The sequence below is a fragment of the Anopheles ziemanni genome, chromosome 2, assembly GCF_943734765.1.
Source record: "Anopheles ziemanni chromosome 2, idAnoZiCoDA_A2_x.2, whole genome shotgun sequence".
In the NCBI taxonomy this organism is placed as follows: domain Eukaryota; kingdom Metazoa; phylum Arthropoda; class Insecta; order Diptera; family Culicidae; genus Anopheles; species Anopheles ziemanni.
The window spans coordinates 57,586,480-57,607,765 of record NC_080705.1 but is presented as its reverse complement, the minus strand read 5'-3'; the positions used below and the strand labels follow the sequence as shown (position 1 = coordinate 57,607,765).

General features: G+C 41.9%; 1 pseudogene; it reads left to right on the top strand.

Moving 5' to 3' along the window:
- Positions 1-8,490: 8,490 nt before the first annotated feature.
- LOC131293930 (maltase 2-like) lies at positions 8,491-19,863 on the top strand (annotated as a pseudogene).
- Positions 19,864-21,286: the final 1,423 nt, after the last annotated feature.

The window sequence follows — 21,286 nt, the reverse complement described above, 5'->3', positions numbered from 1 at the left end:
CCAAGACCCCGGTGGGTAGAGAAGCGCGGGGATTGGAAAATTGGCAAAACCAAATGAAAGGATTGCCTGGACTCTGCTGGTGTTCCGTTTCTCGCTGCGGAAGCAAACGATAATTTTGAATGTGATTGCAAAAATGGAACGATTTTACAGTGCTGCAAAAATAAAACACCAGCAGCAGGCGGGAATTGGCTACGGAATGGCTGGTGTCACGAAAGGAAGGTTGGTTAATTCTCGTTTTCTTCTCTACCTTCTTCTCTGCAAGCCGTGAAACATGAAGGGGCCGAGAGATGCACTTGCATTTTGAAGGGGTTGCAAATGATAAGTGGGTAGGAAAATGAATAAAATATATACAGAGAGAAGCAAAGCACGAGGAATCGCTTCGTTTTCACCCAGCCAGTGCTGAGAGCGCTAGAATTTTCCAGGATGACGAGCGATGCAACGACGAGATGCAACATTGAATGCACTCCCCGGAAGGGATCGATGCCGTTAGTAGGTGTAGGAAGAACGTGGATAAATATAAAAAATCGTCATGCGGCTCTATTAGTGGTCTGCTGGCGACGGCAGACGGGCCAATACCCGACCGCTTTCCGTGTGGCTCTATGCATCGTGAAGGGCTCTTGGCCTAATTAAAATTAAAGATAAAGCATGAATACCCGAGCACCCGAAGAGCGGAGCTCCGTGTGGAAGTGGGTTTAAGGTATAATTTTATTCTTTCTGTAATATGAACGATTTATGATTGCTATAAGAATGGAAACAAAATTTATGAAATCGTTTTTAGCAATTATCAAAGTCAGTTCCAAGCATTGTAAACTATACGTAGTGGCAATTGAATGTTGAAAAAATAGCCTTTGCATTCGAATGGCTTTGAAATTTGCGTAGAAATTGTTTAAAGTATGAAAAGGATGCCCGAGAGCGAACTCTGCGTTTCTCTGGCTTTGGTGGAACAAAGCGCACCAACATATTCAAAATATTTGGCGACCAAGTCATCAGTAACAGTAATTTGTTAAACCTTTATTTGAGATCTAAATCATTATACATAAGTATAATAAAAAAATAAAAAAAAAACGTGAATAGAAAGAAAATTCGATAAACAACATAAGGGCAAATTTTGTGGATACTTTTTTGATTTTTGTAATATTAATAACATTTTTTTTAAATGCCAAAGGTAGTCAATATACGGAGAGAGATTTTTGATATATTACATACTGCACCGATTTTTCTAACTAGTTACTTAAAATGTTTTTAACTTTATCTAGAGAAACTAAATGGATGGCAAATAATAATAATATTGATGGTCTGAAAGAAAATACGATTTTATGAATCAATTAGACTTCTTCAAGTATCACAAGAGTCAAAACAAACGAATGAGAAAACACTTTTTAGTGTATCGGAAATGTATCTGACACTCCTTTTTTTTATTTGATGGTGAAAGTACTCAATAATCTTGCATAAATCGTATCGCCATGTTCGGTCTTTCGAAGCATGTGTATCCGGATGTGCACCGAGGTGTATTTTGCGACACGCGACATTCAGACCGACGCTGGACTGCACTGCGTTTGCCCGTGTGGTTTGTTTAGTTAAGGAATTATTTGCTTTTAATGTGTGATAAACACCACCAATATAGTGCTACCGTTATGGCTTCTGGTCCCAACACTTGTCTGTCCTTCCCACTAGTCCATACGCTTCCGGCACCCCCACAGCACGAAGTCGGTTAGATTGTTTGTGTTCGAATTTACCTCTTTGACGTTGGTGATCTTTTTTTTTTCTCCTCATCCTCGTCCACCCAAACCGAAGGGCCAAATATGACGCGCCCTTCCTCCACGCATATTGTCACTGGTTGAACTATTTTTGGTTCGCGCTGCGATACACGCCGTGATGATGCTCGCCCAACAAAGTGCATCGGCTTGCACTCATCGGTCGGTGCCACCCCCTTCGGAGAGATCGACCAAAGGGAGGATCGGGGGCTTGGGAAAAGTTGTGCGGGACGCGAGTTTGGTCGCGAATTAGCGGGATTGAACCGCTCCGGGCTGTGGTTGACCAACACTTTGACCGGTGTGCACCAACATAAACGCACACCGACACCCACAAGCACACGGTTAAATGTGATGTCCGGAGCATTAGGGGTTGCATATTGCAGCGTTGTTTTTCCCATCCTGCCGGCTTTTGCTACCGCGAGCAGAACCAAAATGGAGATGGGGATGAAGTTGTTTAGCGATCGGAGGTGTGCCGTTTAATTGATTGAAAAATTGAAATACGATTCTCCCCTTGGGGGCCGGGCTGGCTTGCGCGAGCTGGTGGTAAACGGTTCGAATAAACCCGAATATGGTAAACGGTTCGAATTGACCATGCATGCAAATCGATTGCTTTGGCGCTTCTTTGAAAATCAGCGCGGCGACAATAGGGTTGGCGATTTATTGTTTAATGGTTTTCAATTAGATAATGATTGTGCAAAACAAAAACACAAAATAATAGAAATGGCGTCTCAGAAGCTACAGCTATCCTGGTTATCCTGGTTGCGACCAACTTTTTGGTCTACCTAAATTCTTTCACTTTTTAAAACAACCAATAATGTTGGCGCCAGCAAAATTGTTCCCAAAGAAGTTCAAACTGAAATCTCTATTAACCATATCGACAGACACGATTTTGCATAAAAGACATGCAAACACAGAATAGCATTCCCAAAGGAGTGAAAGAGATGCCGTTTTGCGACGCGTTGGCGACAAGTTTTCCGCTTCGAATAAAATCAGAGAAAAAAATAAGATAATAAAATGTTCCCCAATTGTTTTCGGCACTTCCATCCCGCCTGGAAACAAGCTCGGAGTCGAACACTGGAGACACGAGTGGGAAATATAATGACGGTTATAAGGTTTAATGATGTTGTTTATGGTTAAAGTTTAGGGAAAGTTTTTATTCTTTCCGCTTCTTGCAAGTGATTTTTTAAGAGAAATAAAGAAAGGGCTTGGATTTGGACAACCTTTGGAATCTTAGAAGGTTGTTTTAAATTTAAATCAAAGTGCTTACAACAATACATCAAAATATCCTGAATAAGATTCAAAATTTTTCAAAAAGACAGTTTCGCAATCCCATATGTATTCCATACATTTTTGAGGCTTGTAACGAACGACGTTGATTGTAGATTAAGTTATTGCTTTGATATCAAACGATACACAGGGAAACTCACAGGGTACATAGCAAACATCCATCACCGAACGCCGGTATAGTACTTGCCCATTATGCAAGGAATATGTAGTCGACCGAAAAGTCTTAGCAATGATTTGAGGTCATTTCCGTCAGTATTTGCATAATATTCAATCATTAAGTGCCGCTGATCGTACGGACACCCACGTGCGCGAAACATTATTATGATATTTTGGCCTCCACTCGTGTTCATAATGTACCGGGCTAGAATTGTGGCCGTACCATCCGTCGTTCTCAGCGTGTGTTACAGTGGACGTAAATTGGGCGAGAGGCTTCCGGAATGTACTCGCAAGAGTTATGTTTGGCAACCGTTTTGGCAGAACGAGTTTCGCAAGGTTTGGTTTGGACATATCTTCCTTGGGGTCGGACTGGAAAACTAAGTTTGGCAAATTATAATTCGAGAAAATGATGATGTAAGTGTTTCCCTCGAATCCGGTCAACCGGCAATCAAATGGTCCGTTGTTTTGTTTCATTTTGCTTCCGGTTTATGGTGCTTTAGGGAAGCGTTTCGAATCTATCTTTACCGAAGAAACAGTAACGATCACTGTGTTGAATAGCTCAATTTTCTAGAGATTGATGATCTTCTATGAAAAGCTATTTGTTGCAGGGAACAAAAATAGTAGTACTCCAAATTGCACCGAAATTCTATTTCTTATGCAATTGGACGTACCACGGAGTAATGGTACAATTTGGGCAATTGCTTTATTTATTGGCTTCCTATTTGAAGCGGTATCGCAGATCTAATGATATAATCCAAATATCGGGGAGTTAAATGTTTTTTGCTTCAACACAAACTCATTGTCGTTATTTTTAAAATCTTCCCTTTTTTTTTGTAAAATTGGCTACTTTATTTACAAAAATAGTCGATGACCATGACCTATTGCTTACAATGCTAAGTTAATATTTCCTCATTACAGTTCAAGGCTACAAACAATTGCTTTATTTATTGGCTTCCTATTTGAAGCGGTATCGCAGATCTAATGATATAATCCAAATATCGAGGAGTTAAATGTTTTTTGCTTCAACACAAACTCATTGTCGTTATTTTTAAAATCTTCCCTTCGCAGATTAATTTCACAACACACCGATTGTGTAATTTTCCTTCTCTTGGATCAATGAAACATCAAACGGCGTTCTAGAGGGGTGGAATATTTTCATTCGAAGGCGAGAAATCCAGAACAATCTCGGCAATACCACACGCGTTCGAAGAAAAACTAGCTTCTGTTGTTGGCTCCGTGCTGCCGTGCTCCGCGCTTCTGGTTCGCTTTGAAAAGAAAACGCTTGATTTCGATTGATGTTTGGTTCGCTTTTCTCGGTAGAAGGCGGGCACAGTCATTTGATGCCGCCATTATTTATATTAAAACCCGCGAATACTTTTCACCGTGTACGCCGCTTTGCCTGCTCTGTGCAGCTCGCCACATGGTGGCATTCTTTTTGTCTGTACTTTTATACTTTTGTGAGTTTTTTTTTCATGCTGATTGATATGTTTCAAGTTTGTTTTGTTTATTTTTAAGATCATTTGACCTCCGAGTCTTAGTCGTATTCTACCGAATGCTTGAGCATCTTGTAGATTTTCAAGTCGTCTCATTTGTTTTTTTCAAGGCGATTGTTTTAGTTTATCCTGATGACGCTAAATTTTTCAATACACAATATTTCAATTTATGTTTACCTAGCGGCACGAGAAAAACAACCAGCGAACAAGTAATTTTACGCATGAGGACATCTTTGATAATTGTTGTACTTACTTTATAACCATGGTTTCGGTGTAAAGAGTTACCAACATCAAAGAACTCTGAGAGTCTATTGTCTTAATAGAGTGGTGTTGTTTTTGTGTTGCTGGTAGGAAATTCATCTTCAAATTATATGGTTCCGATTGTTGAATAGATGGTTGTGTTGACAATAAAACATAAATTAAAATTTCTTAGAGAAAGTGGCAGTTTCGTATTTTCCTATAGTTATCCCTCCATTATTTACAGAGATTCAAGACCAAGGCACACGGTTCATGCTTTCTGTCAACTAAAACTGCATGCTGCCTGTTCATTTGCTGCAGATGACCTCACCTTTTATCCGTTTCCTCACACGTAACGTTTCAGTGTTGATAAATACCCTTCTCGGAGTTTGCCTTGCGGTCGTTGCAAAGATTCTTCACTGGTGTGACATCCGTTCAATAATTGTTAAAATCAATGTTTTGCTGCATAATTAACTTTGCATCTTGCCGCACAGCTCCCCCGATTCGTTTGCTCTTTGGAGAAAAGTTTTCCTTTCCAGGCGACGGAATTGTGAAGAACGGTTTCCCCCGGGTGAAGGGAAGGTTAAAACTAGTTGTCCTAGTTCACCGAGGACAAGAGTCGTCAAGAAACTTGCTTCCGAAGAGACACTGTTCAAGATTAAGTTTAGCTGCGTCTGCAGCCCATCCCGCACACTTTAGTAAACCGTCCTAAGCCGCCGTGTTTGCTGCAAACGGATGGAAAGAAACTGTTCGATATGGAAATTAAGTTATAACTGTTTTCCTTTGCCATTGTTTAAAGAGGATGCCCATCGTCTTACCTTCTCCGGGAGGTATTGGAAAGCGAGTTGGGCTACGAAAATACTTTGCAGCAACAATGCAAACACTTGCCGCAAGTCGATGTGCACGGGTACCACCAACGCGCGTGTCCCTCTTTCCCCATCTTTACCTAGTTTTCCTCGTTTGGGACTCGGCATCCTCTTATCAATTTCCACCCCCAGAGACAGCGCACCGACCGAATGCGGAATCACCGTTGGCAGGGAGAAACATTTGATCCGATTCAGTAGAGAATATAATATTCCACCCCTCGTTCGGTCGATTCCGTGTCAATGAAACCCTCAATTAAGTGCTACCAATTGCGTTACGATCGAACGAACGAACAAACGTGAGGCGATTCCTCACTTCCAGCTCCAAAACGTAGATACGATCGGCTACTTTCCCAGACAGAGTACACTCTAACGGATCGTTTAATTTTTCGCGATGCAATCGTCTCGACTTTACTCGCGTAGACGCTTACTTGGCAAATGTTGTCATGCGAAAGGGGATAAAAGGTGTTGAAACAGCATAAAAAATCAAACAAACTCATTGAACGGTTGGTTAAAAATTATTACTTGTTGTGTCGATTACGCTTGTCGGCTCGAGTAATGATAGCGAATGAACACGTGCGGGTAACGATTCAATCATGCTCCCAACATGGATTCCCTTTGCCCGTGTGTCGGTTAAGTAATATATTTTTTTAAATATCGCCCTCCTCAACAATAATCCGGAAAGCGGGCGAAATAATGTTATTATATTCACCACGTAGTGCCTACTCGATCCTATAACTGTGTGAATAGAACACATAGCTTCGAGCGTTCGATTTCCTATTCGTATCACACATTGATGCTATCATTGCAGTCCGCTTTAAATACCTTTTTGCCAATAAACAATATTGCTAAAGCGTTTCCGTGTTGCAAATACACGTCGTAGGCTAGAAAAAACCCAACATTTTAATTCATCCAATGCTTCGAGAGTTTATAGTAATGGTATTTTACCATGTTCGGGTTTCTCCTGTTTTTCAGATAAAAAAGAACGAAAGCGGGAAACGTACACCACAGCAAAAAAACTATAACTCGATCGGGGAAAAGCGGTGGCTCCATCGTGTATATTTAAAATTAATCATATCAATTATAAAACAATTAAACAAATTATCAGACCAAATAAAATCCCGCTTTAATTGTTTGCGGTGGTACATCGGAAAGGCGAGGCAGATTCATGCATTTGTTTCGATTTATTTTACGTTGCTGTATGACTATGCTGAAAAAAGCCATGCAGCAAAGTAGAGTGAGAAGGCGAGATAGTGGGATGAATAGAGTAGGCAAGGTAATGAAAAAGAAAATCAAATATGGTTATGTTCGTCGAGTTTTTTTCAGCATCTTTTTTTTTTTGTTTCTCCATTCGATTCTCTTTGCAATAGGAGGCTGGTTCGGGCCTTGCACTTGCTGCCAAGTATCAGGTTGCAATTTTGCAGGCACGCACGTACGCATTCATGTACGCACACTGCAATTTTCCTATTCATTTGCCACGCTTCCAAGAAAGAGACGACAAAGAAAACAATAAAACAAAAACTCCTACGCGTATTGAAGCACATGTAAAGTAACAAGCTTAATAGCGCAAGTAGAACGGGTGTGAATGTGAATAATTTTAATGCAATACTGAAAGCACCGCCTGAAGCCCATTCACATACTATTCACATAAGGTAAGGTGAGGCACAAACTTAATCGAAGATTATCAATTTCTTGGAGTTCACTCAAGCAAATCATTTCTCAAATTTTTACTGATCGATTCTCTATTTGTCAACTTCCAAAAATTAATAAAATTATTAATAAAAAAAGATTTTTAAGAGCACGTTTTTATAATGGTCATTATAAATTGTGAGGCAAAATGGCCCAAGTGGGGTTGAACGCACACCGTTAATGATGATTTTGTTAGACCTTTTTAAAATTGGATACTTTTTAGTCATCCGCCATACCAAAACAAAATAGACATACCATATCAACACACGATGCAAAATATGCAAAATATATACAATTTTGAGGTAATGTAGCTGGGCCAGTGCCACACTGAATAAAATTGGAAACGTTGAGTGCTTAACTTAGCCTTTACAACAATGCATTCTGTCCAAAACAGGTCGGTGCATATGATAAAGATTGTTTTTGTCTACACGATGATGAAATGCAAGGATCTAGCGTATTTTGCTTTATTCTGTTTCTCTGTCAAATATTACTGTACAGCTGTGAAATCCACAGTTTATATGAACATTTTCAATTACTCCATTTTGTTTCACATTAGGTAATTCCACTAAAAAAGTGCCTTTGCATTATACCCCACCTAGGCATCTTGCCATACTATCACCTATATATTTTCTGTTAATTTATAACAACAATTTCTAAAGCATGTGCAAAGCGATTTCGTATGGAAATACAATCAATTAATCTGTGTTTCATAGAATCTCGTACAAAATAATAAACAAGTTGACATTATGTAAGATACAAGATGAAGATAATTTTCTATCAGTGTTTGGCATCACGAACAGCCCGTTACGCAATGCTTGTGATTGTTAATGCTTCATCGAAGCTTTGAATTATTTCTAGACTTCGAAATGTCGTCTTAAATTCACTCATAGTGGGCTTGGACACAATCTAATCTTACGTGAGCTATCTCTGAAACCTATAAAGATCCATACGAGACGGATGCCACCGGAGTCGTTGTGCCACACATTTGCCAGTCTTTTGGTGATGGTCAACATGTGCAATAGAAAGGTGTTCATCGTAGCCATTGTACTACGCCTGTTGGTGAAGGGAAGCTTTGGGCAGGAGCAGCCAAATACCGAGTGGTGGAAGACGGCATTGCTTTACCAAATCTACCCACGATCGTTCTACGACACGGATGGCGATGGCGTCGGTGATATTAAGGGTGTAACTGCCAAGTTGCAGTACCTGAAAGATACGGGCATCGATGCTACTTGGCTCAGTCCCATCTTTAAATCGCCTCAGCGTGACTTTGGATATGATGTGAGCGATTTCCTCGCGGTTGACCCTCTGTTCGGTACCAACGAAGATCTGGAGGAGTTGTTCACTGAGGCACGTAAGCTTGGGCTACGGATTGTGTTGGATTTTGTGCCGAACCACTCGAGCGTAGATCACGAGTGGTTCAAGCAGTCTGAGTTGGAAGTTGAACCGTACCGCGATTACTATGTGTGGCACCCTGGAAGAATGGTAGCGGGACAAACGCGCCCTGATGTGCCAAATAATTGGGTAAGTGTGAGCCAGACTACCGGGAAAATGGTATAGCAACAATCTATCACGTTTTCGATGTCATCTAGAATTCGGTGTTTTACGGTTCAGCGTGGGAATGGAGTGACATCAGGCAAGAGTACTATCTCCATCAGTTCGAAGTAGGGTAACCGGACCTGAACTTTCGCAACCCGAAGGTCATTGCGGAGTTTGACAGTATCCTAACGTTTTGGATGGAGCGTGGAGCTTCCGGGTTTCGCGTTGATGCCATCAACCATATGTTTGAGGATGCGTTGTTTCGTGATGAACCCATCAACGATCCGACGGACCCGTTGAGCTATGGCTATACTCATCACATCTATACAAATAACTTGGTGAGTTCAAGTCAAGAATCGATAAGCTGATGCTGAGAATTACATCATGGTGGGTTTGTTTTCAGCTGGAAACTTATGATGTTATTGGGCACTGGAGGAAGGTAATAGATGATTACGTACAACACACCGGGTCTGACACAATGTAAGTTGTAACTCTCTGCCAATTCCACCAATGGACAGAGCAAGATGTTGGTAATGTCCCATTAATTCCAGAATAATGCTAACCGAAGCCTACACCAGCATGGACATGCTGTTGCGATTCTACCAATCCGATGACGGTACCGAAGAGAGGGCTCACTTTCCCTTCAACTTTGTGCTTCTGGGCGATCTAAACGGGGGCTCGAACGCGAGGGACTTCAAGTACGTCATTGATCGCTGGCTGGAGAATCTTCCCAGAGGCAAAATCACCAACTGGGTGTTGGGTAACCACGACCAACCGCGCGTAGGCAGCCGTTATGGCCAGGAGCGAATTGACGCCATGAATCTGCTGCTGCTGACACTGCCGGGAGTCGGCGTGACCTACAACGGTGAAGAAATCGGTATGGTCGACTATCGCGACATGTCCTGGGAGGACAGTGTGGATCCGCAGGGTTGCAACGTAGGTCCCGAGGAGTACCGGTGGAAGTCACGAGATCCTCAACGCACGCCATTTCAGTGGGATGATGGCTTTAACGGTGGGTTTTCGATGGCTAACAAAACCTGGCTCCCTGTGTATCCGTACTACCGCGAGACGAACTTGCGCAAGCAATTCGACGCGGACCGGAGTCACTACCGGCTGTACACGGAAGCTGCCAAGCTACGTCGCCATCGGGTCTTTCGGGAAGGACACTTCCGATCGAAGGCATTAAACGACAATGTGTTTGCGTTTGTGCGGTACATCCTCGAGGACTCGAAGGAGGAACAAATTAGAGACCAGTACTTCGTGGTCGTTATCAATCTTGGGTCGCAAGCCCATGAGGTCGATCTGCTTGATGTGTACGAGAGGATGCAGAATGGGACAACACAGGTGTATCTGGTCGGAAGTGAATCACGCTTCAAGATCAACCAACTCATCGATCCATCCAAGCTTCTCGTGGGTCCGTACGAATCCATCGTGCTAGGAGACAGAGCGACGCTATCCAACGCAGCTGCATACCTTCCGAAGAGCCTGCTTTGGACCTTGATCACACTGTGGGGAGTTTGGATAAATAATTTGTACCGTTAATGTCACCGCCGCGAATAAAGTAACGACTGCATTCCAACTGTTGTCACTCTAATCACTACCAATCGGGCCGGGTTACGTTCAATTATTGATCCTCGAGCATATTCCAGAACATACAACACATGCACTAAAAAGGTGGCTCCTATGTCAAAGCGGGTTGAACGGGCTACGGACAGCCAACTTCCTTTTTCTCTTCATTGAAATTATTAAACAACGATTGCATGTATTATCCACGGCTGAAGCGTAGCCATCATGAACGACATTGATGACCGGAACGTGGAGAAAATGGTCTCTAGACAAACCGCTGCACTCGGAGCCACCGCAGATGGGGCCAGAATTTTCCAGAAAGGATTGGACAGCAAACATCGCATGGGAAAGTTACAAAAACTGGGTGCAAGCGAAGCATTTTAAAAATGTATTTCCCTCGAACCACAATCCATAAATTGCAGGGCGCTGACAATCGGTGCGACTTTCTGTTCGGTTTCTTGTTCTTCTTCTCTTTGTCGGCCTTTTGCGTCTACTTTTCTGCTCAGTGGACGGTAAAATTGAAAGAAACGCGAACGTCACTGAATTATTCAATCGATGAAGCCATTCCGATCCTTCGAGTTCCTTCGGCCGCGAAGGCTTCAATCACGGAATAGCTTATTATTATTTTGATATAATTTTGAAACAAATCCCCACCCCGCCCCCGGAAGTCCAAAGGAATCTTCGTGGCTGGACTAATCAGGATACGGAACGAAGGTAGCAAACGGGTGTCACTTCGGTCCGCGGGAGCTGACATATTGCCCTTGTCATCTGTGTCCTTTGCCTGCTAGAGAAGTCGTCGTCAACGATAATAGCCCACCGTGGGTTTCTCTGGAAGCAGGTGTGGAATAATTTAGTCGGAAAGGCCATCGGGTGGTGAACATTTTATAAACCTAGTTCGTCTTGACTTTGGTAAAGGCTACTGCCTGGCTTTGGATGGTTTATTCAGGAAGTGAAAAACAAAAACGGTTCAATTACTTGAATCGATATAAAAGATGACATTTTACATTGAAGAAAACTTTCAGCTCATGAGGAAGGATTTTTTAAATTATCCGGGTTCTGTCGCTGTTAGAAGTTCCACACATACCTCTAACGGTGCGCAGTACTTTAAAACTTGGTAAAAAGGACAAAACTGTACAATAGGGTTTTGATTGTAAAAATGTAGATATCTGATCTTCAAACCCCCACGGTCGGTAATTTTTAAATTCCATAGCAGTCACGCCTACAGAAATAATCTTCAGGTGTTTGTAGATAATTATTTGCAACCATTAACCCTAGTGAGTGAGGCATAGTGAGTCCCATATTTCTATTGTATTGTTTCTAATTTTTTCCGGTCTGATATACCATGTCACGAACAATCCGCTTACATTTGGTTCAGGCCGGAATGAAAGATTACGCTTTCCGCAACAAAATGATGAGGAAATTTTTTTTCCAGACTCAGGATATTCATGAGAGAAGATAAGCACAGTTTGAAACTTTCCACCACCAGGTGCTTCAGGTGGTAATCTACCAGAGCTGCTATTTATGTGGACAGCAACAGCGCACCTTGTCATTTTATGCGATATAAATGTACGCCGTAGTTTGTTTATAAATATTATATCCATCTTCATCTCACTTCTGCCTTCGTCCGCTCCTTGGTATCGAAGGACACACGCCTGCTGCTTGCAGTGACCAATCCCTCGACCTGGCAGGAGTCTCTTCCATATTCATCGTCATCTAATATGTATGATTTTATTTTCGTTCTTTCACTTCGCAACTAAACAGCGCACGGTGGGCGATCTGTATGATGCCACGGGGCGTATAGCGATTGAAAGAAAATGGAGCATTAATGTGAAACGAGGCCACAACATGCTTTTTCTGCCTGTGCGAGTATTTTGTGTGAAAATAAATAAAACTCTATGTAACACACGTTTATGCTAAAATATTTTATACTTTGTGCTACGAACTTCGTGATACATTGGTAGTGCTGTAAGCGCCCAAGATATACACCCAAGGAGCAAGACTGTCCGCAAAAAATCATTTTATCCATAGTCTCAGGGTTAGTTTATGTGGTTGCAACGGTGGAATATTGAGCATTGAAAATTTAATTTACAATCCCTATGATATTCATTCGGTTGCAACTTTGGGTATGTCGTCCAAAAGCTCTTTTTTCACTTTCCTGCCATTCCATTATGTAGACAAAATTATTGGGGCATATTTATTTTGAAGGATTGTATAATTTACCTCATGTAGCATTTTAAAAAGAATCTTAACTTCGATCGCTCGGCCCCACACACCCACGACGGGACTCGGTGCGCTTGAGTCAACGAAGCGAACAGAAAGGAGTAGCGTGCGACAGAAATTGTGGGATGCATAACGAACGAGAATAGTGTCGGCTGGTAGGAACAGCTACATGAATGATTTATTTTTCCTACATTGTTTATGGTCGCTACAAACTCCACTCTTTCCCCGGTACCCACAATAGTTGCACCACAAAACCGCAAATGTTTTCCCCGTTTTTCAACACCAACGGACTTTTCCGTTCCTCGCTAAATCCTGGGGTTTTTTCTGCCTCCGCTCCATTTTCTTTCCGGTAGGTTTCTATATGCTATCGAAACCGACCACATGTGTTTTGTTGGCAGCCATTGGTGGCCGATGGCGTCATCGCAGTGTCGCTTTGAAGTTATATTTTCCACACCTTTTTCGGTACGTGGAGGTGAATATTGCACTTTTTACTGTTAATTTTTAAAGATGTTTCGCCAACGAAAAATGAGTTCTTTAAGGAAAACTTTAAGTAAACCTTGTAACTGAGCATGATTAAAACTAATCTGAACTGAAGTTAATAAATAATTTAAATACTCAAACAAATAACCTGAATGACATCAGCAAGTGACAATTTTGCTAATTGTAAAATAAAACAATACATTTACCACATTCAGCATGTTGTTGTTCGGTTCTCGCGCAATCTGCAGAAGATTTGTAAAGAGAGGAAAAGTAGAATAAAAAATACAAACCAACATGAATGCAATAAAAAGACGCTCATGTATTTTCCAGTACAGTATAGATTTGTCATTCAATAGCACGTATAGACAGCACTGAAATGTGACTTTCATGACACAAGTTCGGTTGGTAACATAAATTTATAAAATGTTGAAGAAAAAATATTACAAAATCTACCTTCATACTTCAGACCCCATTTTTGGAATGTATAAGAATGTAAGACAACAAGAAAGCTTCATCAACATACCTGGAAAAGAAGAAATTATAGAAAAAAAATCTGTTAGTAATTAATCCGACAGGCTCAAATATTTAGTTGAATATTTAGTTATATATTTGACAAATATGTTCTCAGCAGCAAAAGGTACACAGCAGCAACAAATTCAGACATGACCATGTTCAAAATTAACTATCCAATGATGGAGAGGTGAAGAAAAATATTTTTCATCATTCAATTAACATATTTTCAGTAAATTGAACACTTGCTACCAGAAATGGTGAGGCAAGCGCGCTCGGCCTATTTCCGGTTCGATTGAGAAGCGATCAGCGGTCGTCCACCGTGAGGGCACGGTTGGTGGGAAATAACATGTCAAGGGCGGAGATTTACTGTATGAATCACTCATCGGTGGAGTCAGAAGGGAAAACATGTCGGAAACTAAATAGCAATCGTACTGCACGAGAGCTAATGTGAGCTGCGGGTGATGGTAAATCAATTCGTCCGTTTACATCCGTTCAACTTCGATTGCTGACAATTTCCACGCCACACTCAGCTGTGCAGATGACGCGTGGAGCAGGTGATACTAATCGTTACCATCGGCTGCGAAATCGGAAGGCGCGTGAGCCAGATTTAATTACTTCATAGCAAATGAACATAAAAAAAGGCATGATGCTCCTTCTGCACGGATTTTACGTCCTTTGAGGTCTTGCGATCCGATATGAACTAACTATCAAAGATCGAATAGCACGTATTAGGAAAAGAAGATCTGTAGAAGATGACCCCAGATCTTCACCTAAATGCTGTCAATTTAGGACGTAAAAAAAAAAAATCGTGAGAAAGCGGCAGTCAATCGAATGCCCCAAAACCTTCTTCCACTTTTCGACCATACTGCTACAACTGATGTCGATAGATTCGTCGATTACTTTATAACGGCTTTTCCACACACAAATTTGTCGAGCAGAAACATAGCACTTCTATTTCCGCCTGCTACCAACTCACAACAGGCAGTTGTTGGTGGCAGTACGTATGGAGTGGAAATTTGAACCGGATGTGCTGCTAATAGTTTATTTTGGGAGGTGATGGAGGATCATTTCGTGGTAGTAGTAGAAGCAACAGCTCTGTACGAGTACTAATTACTCATAGTAGTTCAGCTGGAAGCAATGATTATTTAGTAAATATTTCATCGAAACAGTCCATCATTTTAAAGAGATCATTCATGGAAAACATTTGTGTAATGCATAAAGTAAAATTTATTCAAATGTAACTTATATAAAATTTGAGCAGAAGTGAACTTCTCCACACAATGTAATTAAAAAAAAGTCATTCAACCTATCTGCAAAATGAAGTTAAATGCACAACATATTTCATCTACACACAAATAAAGTCCTGGGCAATCGGTATCAGCGTCATCACCAGCATTCACGTTGCACGTGGCGAGGATGAGAGAAGTAGACAAGATTTAATAGAATTACAACCAAACAGATATTCGCCCACACCGTCGTTTCGATGCGCCTGAGTTGGCGTGCAAGTTTTTGCCCACCATCGGGAAAACCCAACCCGTTCCTCCGGTTCGCGGAGCGTGCAGAAACCAATAAGTTGTGCTTTTCCGCACGATGATTGACGGGCCCCAGGTAGCGACGCTGTAGCATATTTATATTAGAGGCAATATCCTCTCTTGTTCCAAACGGTGGCGAAAACTCAATCAATGAGTAATATATTAGAAGTGCAAATTGCCAATCAGTAATTCCCTGGTTCGTGGACATCGTACGGTGAAGTGCATGTGGCATGTAGTATAAATGCATGTAACTGGTTTCCATCTGGGCACAGGATTCCATCCGCTCCTCGTCGATGCTCGGTCCCGGGCACAATGTTGCACCGGAGCATATGGAAACTCGTCGGAAATCAGAAAGTGACGTTAGTCCCAAAATATGAAGCACACATTCGATCCCATGGTTCAGTGATCGAGAACCTCTTGTTAAGCTCAAAAGCAAAACAACGTGTTGATGATCGGAAACAAACTTGATGATCGAAATGTTGATGATCGAAAACATTTCAGAAGATCGGGGTTAAAATAATAAAATAAGTTTGAAATAATAATAAAAAAGCATCTGAATTTAAACAACTTAAAAATAAAAAAATAAACAGAGAGAAATTGATTTCGCCAAAGAAAAGGGTACCATTTGACATTCAATCTTGCGATTTTTTCATGTAATGGATTTTCTTTAACTCACACTTAACTTAACTGATACAATTTACAACTCTTTATTTCAATTTCAAACATATTTAGTTACTCTGTTTTTATTTCAAACAAGTCTGTACATTCTCTAGGCAAGAATTTCTTCTTGATACAAATTCTTCATAGTTCAGAATACCTTTGTATGTGTCTTGCTCGATATTTGAGTCAAAATAAAAATATTTCCTTTTTCTACTTCTGAGGATTCTGATTGCGGCGTTGCCGACCACTGCCGTGGGCCAAGGTTGCTTCGCTTTCGGATGCGAGAAAGAAGCCACCCACTCCTGGTGATGCGCGGGGAACTAAACATTGCATTCTCAAATTCTCCGAACATAATTTCTAATGCTTGCACGGTGATGTTGATGGACACTCTTTGCCCGATTCCTTTGCCACTGAAGCAGAAAGTTCATTTAATATTCTTGTAAATAAATGATGCAGCTAAATACGATGTATTCATAATTGGTGGCGGAAACTATGGATGGTCAGTCGAATGACTATCGATTGCAATTTTGTATTACTAGTTGTGCTTTGAGCAATAATTTTTTTCCTAACCGGGTTGATTGGTAAATATTGTTCCAATAGTTGCTCCTTGTTTTTGGAATATCGCTAATATTCGACGAAAACCCGCCGAAAATTCTCGCAACTACGCCTTTCTCATGGCATTCGCTTAGCGGCGAGTGTGTGTGCCACACTATGGCGTGTACGTGTGCGTGCTTGCGGCCCATTCGGCCAAAAGGCTCCACGCAGCACAGGTTTCGGATCCGGTCCGGTTCGCCCGTTGGTCCGTTTTGCTAACGTACGCGCGGTGGCCAACTCACTACTCCTCCCATTCGCTGTTTGACGATGCTGTTTGCGCAAATGGATCAATTTCTTATGTAAATCGATGCGTTATCGAGCGCATGTTTTCACACGGGCGGCAACCAAGTTGGGCCCCCGGCTTGGTAAAAAAAAACAGGGCAAGGAGTAATAGTAAAGACCGATGGCGAGAGAGTGTGAGAGATGGAGCGAAAAAGAGAGAGAGAGAGAGAGAAGTGGAGAGAACGAGAAAGCTAAGCGTTAAGAAAAACTCGAAAAATGATTTTAAACACAACAATCGCGTTTCTTTTTGTATGTAGTGCAGGTTTTCAGTTGTTTGTAGCCCATCTCTCTTTGCTCTGAATTTAATAATGCTTGCAGACCTCCCTCTTTTTCTGACTTTTGCATTCGTCAGGATCTCCACGGGTCCGCTTCGAAAAAAAAAACGAAAGGTTTTAACGCACGAAATGAAGCAAAATGATAACGTAAGGCTATGTACAACAGGGAAAAGGAAATACATTAAAAACTCAAAGAGAGGTAGAGAGATGATAAATGCAACGAACACGTGTGTGACTACGGTCGGCAGACAGTTGTAACATGACCACCGTTCTACTCAACTCGCCCCATTTGCCACGATGATTAAAAACCGTTGCAAGGTGCAGAAAGGTAGAATGATTAATTATGCTATAGGGCTCATTTGATTGTGGTTTCTTTTTGTTTTATTTATTGTTATTATTGTTGTTTTGTATTTTTTTTAGGAGAATCATATATTAAGGATCAACGCCACTAAAATGCATGGGGAAATGTTGGAGGCCTGATAGTGGTACCTGGTGGATAAGAGGAATATTTGTCTGTGACTCCAAATGGACCGCATTTTAAAATGACCCGATTCGTATGACCCGTCATCACAAATACATTAGAAACTGACCGCCCCATGGGTCGAAAGAAGTTATCCGAAGTGCGAAAGAAAAACATGGTGGTGGCTATTGGGCGACAGCTGAAAAAAGGACGGCTGCCCCTTTAGTGCTCCACCCATAGACCCTACCCCCCCTACCGTTCAGCCCATGTTCCCGGCAAGTGCCGTAATTGGAGGCCATGGCGGTGACCAATTATCGGGGAGTGCGGTAACGACGCGATTGCATATTTAGGGGCCCTCAGCTGCACGCGGCAATGTATTGACATCCATTAATCCTACGCACTTTCAGGCATCGCGCACTCGGTGGGGTTACCGCGGGCGAAAGGGGTTTGCATATTGCGTTGGATAATTCGTAAACCATTCTTCCACCGGCGCCGCCACATCCGACGGTCGCCGCCGCCGAAGGAAGATTCGCGAATGTGTCCATTTATTCGATTATGCTCCAGTGGTCCACGGTCTGGAGTGTTTGGTCGTTAGCGAAAGCCTTTCGCCGTCGTCGTTGGCGTCGTCGTCGTCGTCGTCGTCGTCGCCGACCACCGTTGCCGTTTAGACGTATTATCGAAATGAAGAGATTGTGAGAGATGATGATTTATTAAGCGATCGCCCGCTAGACAGCCTCGGTCGACTGTTGGTTTGGGAGCGTGGGTCGTTGTCGCTGCGTCGGCCCATGGATGAGTCCCGTTTGAAGCGCAGACACGAAACAATCCCACCGCACTAAAGCGAAGGGCAGCCGCTTTATGCTGTACTAATTTGCGCACGAGCGTACACACATGCAAAGTTGCGAAGATCCCTGATTCCCGGGGCCGTGCACCATCGGCGTACGGCGATACTCCGGGTCGCGCTCGACGGACGGAGCCAAGTCTGGAGGCATGGTGCGCTAATTTGACCGTCATTTAAATTATAATTTCGTACATATTCAATTAGACGATTCCATCGCTGATTTCAAATATGCGTAAACCGTTCTGGCGCCCCAAGGACACCCGAAGCTTGACCGTGTTTCGTTCAAGACCCCAATTTACATGCTTCATTTCGTGGAATCAAGATGTTCAAACTTAGAAGTTATTGATATCCCCAGTGTGATACTTTCGTATAATTATTTCAGTTAATTATTTAATCTATATTAGTTGATCGTCGAGCCCAATGGAAAACTAGGTCCTGTTAAGTTTAGTACGTTGAATGTACGAATGATAATAATCACAAGAACAAATGATTAGTTGTTAGAGTTAATCCACTTGGAATTGATCCTCAAATTAACACTAGAATCCAAATTTGAAAACGGCTGAATATTTTTACAAAAAACAAGACTTTTCTTAAAAAAAAAAAAAGCTACATCTAACACAAAAATTTCAGATTTTCGATCAGTTCCGAGAACCAACTTGACTACCCCTAGAATGCTTTTTAGAGGTTCATTTTGACCCCTATTTGTAAAGTGCTATAACTTCAATCTGAAGATTTTTCAAATCCGTAAACTGTTACTTTTTACTATATCTGTTGACTGGTGTTATGAACAATGCACATCGCGTTTTGCTTTATTTAATTCATTCATTCATTCATTCTAACGATCTGAGCAAGTATAGTGAGTGTTACTTTGTAGAAATAGAGTTTGGCACAAAACGGCATAAGCTACCAACCCACGGTTATTATGTTGAGATGTAACATTTTTCAAACATGCAACATTCATAACTTAAGTAGATTGACATCATATCAATTACATACAACGTTCAACATTGCTTAACAGTCATCCTGGTTAGCCGAGAATTTGCATTCGTTTTTCAGAACATTACAACTGGAGTAGTTAATTTATTAATAAGATGTTGATGAGATTAATAAGATTAGAAGACAGTTCTCAAAAACCAATCCATTAGCACCTACTTTGCATTCACTCCGTATTAAATAAACAAGCGGCAACTCTTGATTTCATACTTCAATTTGCATACAGCGTTTTTTTATAAATTTGTTCACGTTTTCTCCTTGAACAAACGAATCGTGCAGCTTATCAAGGGTAGCACAAACAAAAAAGATGTTGCCATGCGTGCATTAATTATTGCAACAATTTCCAAAGGAGGGTTTCTATTTTTAGTAAACAAGTTGTCACTAATGGATCGATCATTCAACATCATTCTCGATGGATCATTCAACAATGTGTGACTTCTTTCCCATCGGAATTATTCCCGTACAGAATTGTACCTTCTGTCGCTAACTTGAAAGACGGTTCAACCACTCTAGACAACCATGGTGCACTGTCGGAAGAGGTGGTGGCAGAAAAATTCGCCACTCTTTCAAACCCGTCTTATCAGTCCCCATGAGCCCACGAGATCACTGAGCGGTAAAAAGGAGTAGTGCTACCGTACGCCCACGGCCTGTGGAAATCACTTATCTATTCCGATGCTTTCCACATAAATCATAATGAATAAACATAAACTAAATGTGTCCGGAGCAGGCGAGTGGAATGGGCGCATAAATGTACCGAACGAGCTGAAACGTGAATGAAACGGGAAGGCGACAACGTACTCACGTCGCAGCCATGTGTCAAGGGACCATCCACCTTGGGCGGAAGTGGCCTGACGTGTGATGAAGTGTGGTTACAAGAAGCCGGGGCAAATAAATGCAGCAGGAGATATGCATCATACAAACACAAAATTCATATTGTGCCGACTAAATCAGACCGAAAAGCTTGTCTAAATATATGACGACCGGGGACGTTCCTGGGAGACGCTAGTGTGCATGGAAAAGAACTAACGAGGGAAAATCATTTGCCCGGAAGTTGGGTGGGTAAGATTTGCATCTCATGCACAATTTTTGCATTTGTTTCATACGATAGACGATTTATAGGCAATGTATGCAACCTGCATGTGTAATGTTAACGAGTGCATCGAGGCCGAAACACCGGCACAACAGCCCCGTCGGGGGAGGGAGGTTTGTTATGTGGCGGACAATGATTTTAATGTTTCCGCGTACTCCTTCTCGGTTGACACATTTCTTTCGCCACCAACGTTCGTCGACGTTTGCCTTTGTTTTTAACAGCTCACTGGAAATCTGGAGGCGAATTTCAACAACGGGAGACGTACGAGAATGCGCGCATATTTTGTCTGGACACGCGGAACGCGACACGAGGCGTGATACGTTATAGTCTGTCAGAAGTTATGTTTTACTAATTTATACATGATGACTCCCCCAGCCACGGATGTTTTTTGTTCACTCCAAAGCACTCACTAGGCTGGCCGTCTCGCGAATCGAATTGATAATGTTCGTTAGAACTTTCCCCACACTAGAGCCTCCGTGGAGCATAATTGTATAAAATTAATTGTGAAGAACACTTTCGGGTCGTAGCATGCATTTTGCTCCTTCCTTATGCGAACTTCCGTTCTGATCTGCCCGACTGCCGTCTTCATCATCAAAAGCCTTCGCTCGTGTAATCGCAACAGGAAAAACGCAAACTGTGTAATGTAGTGGGTGAGCAAATTACTCATAAAATTACTCCCCGAAAACTATTCCCATTTCGAACCGATCCTAGAAGGAACTGGTGCACGGAATGAGAACATACGTGTGGCGGAATGTACGGAAGACGGAG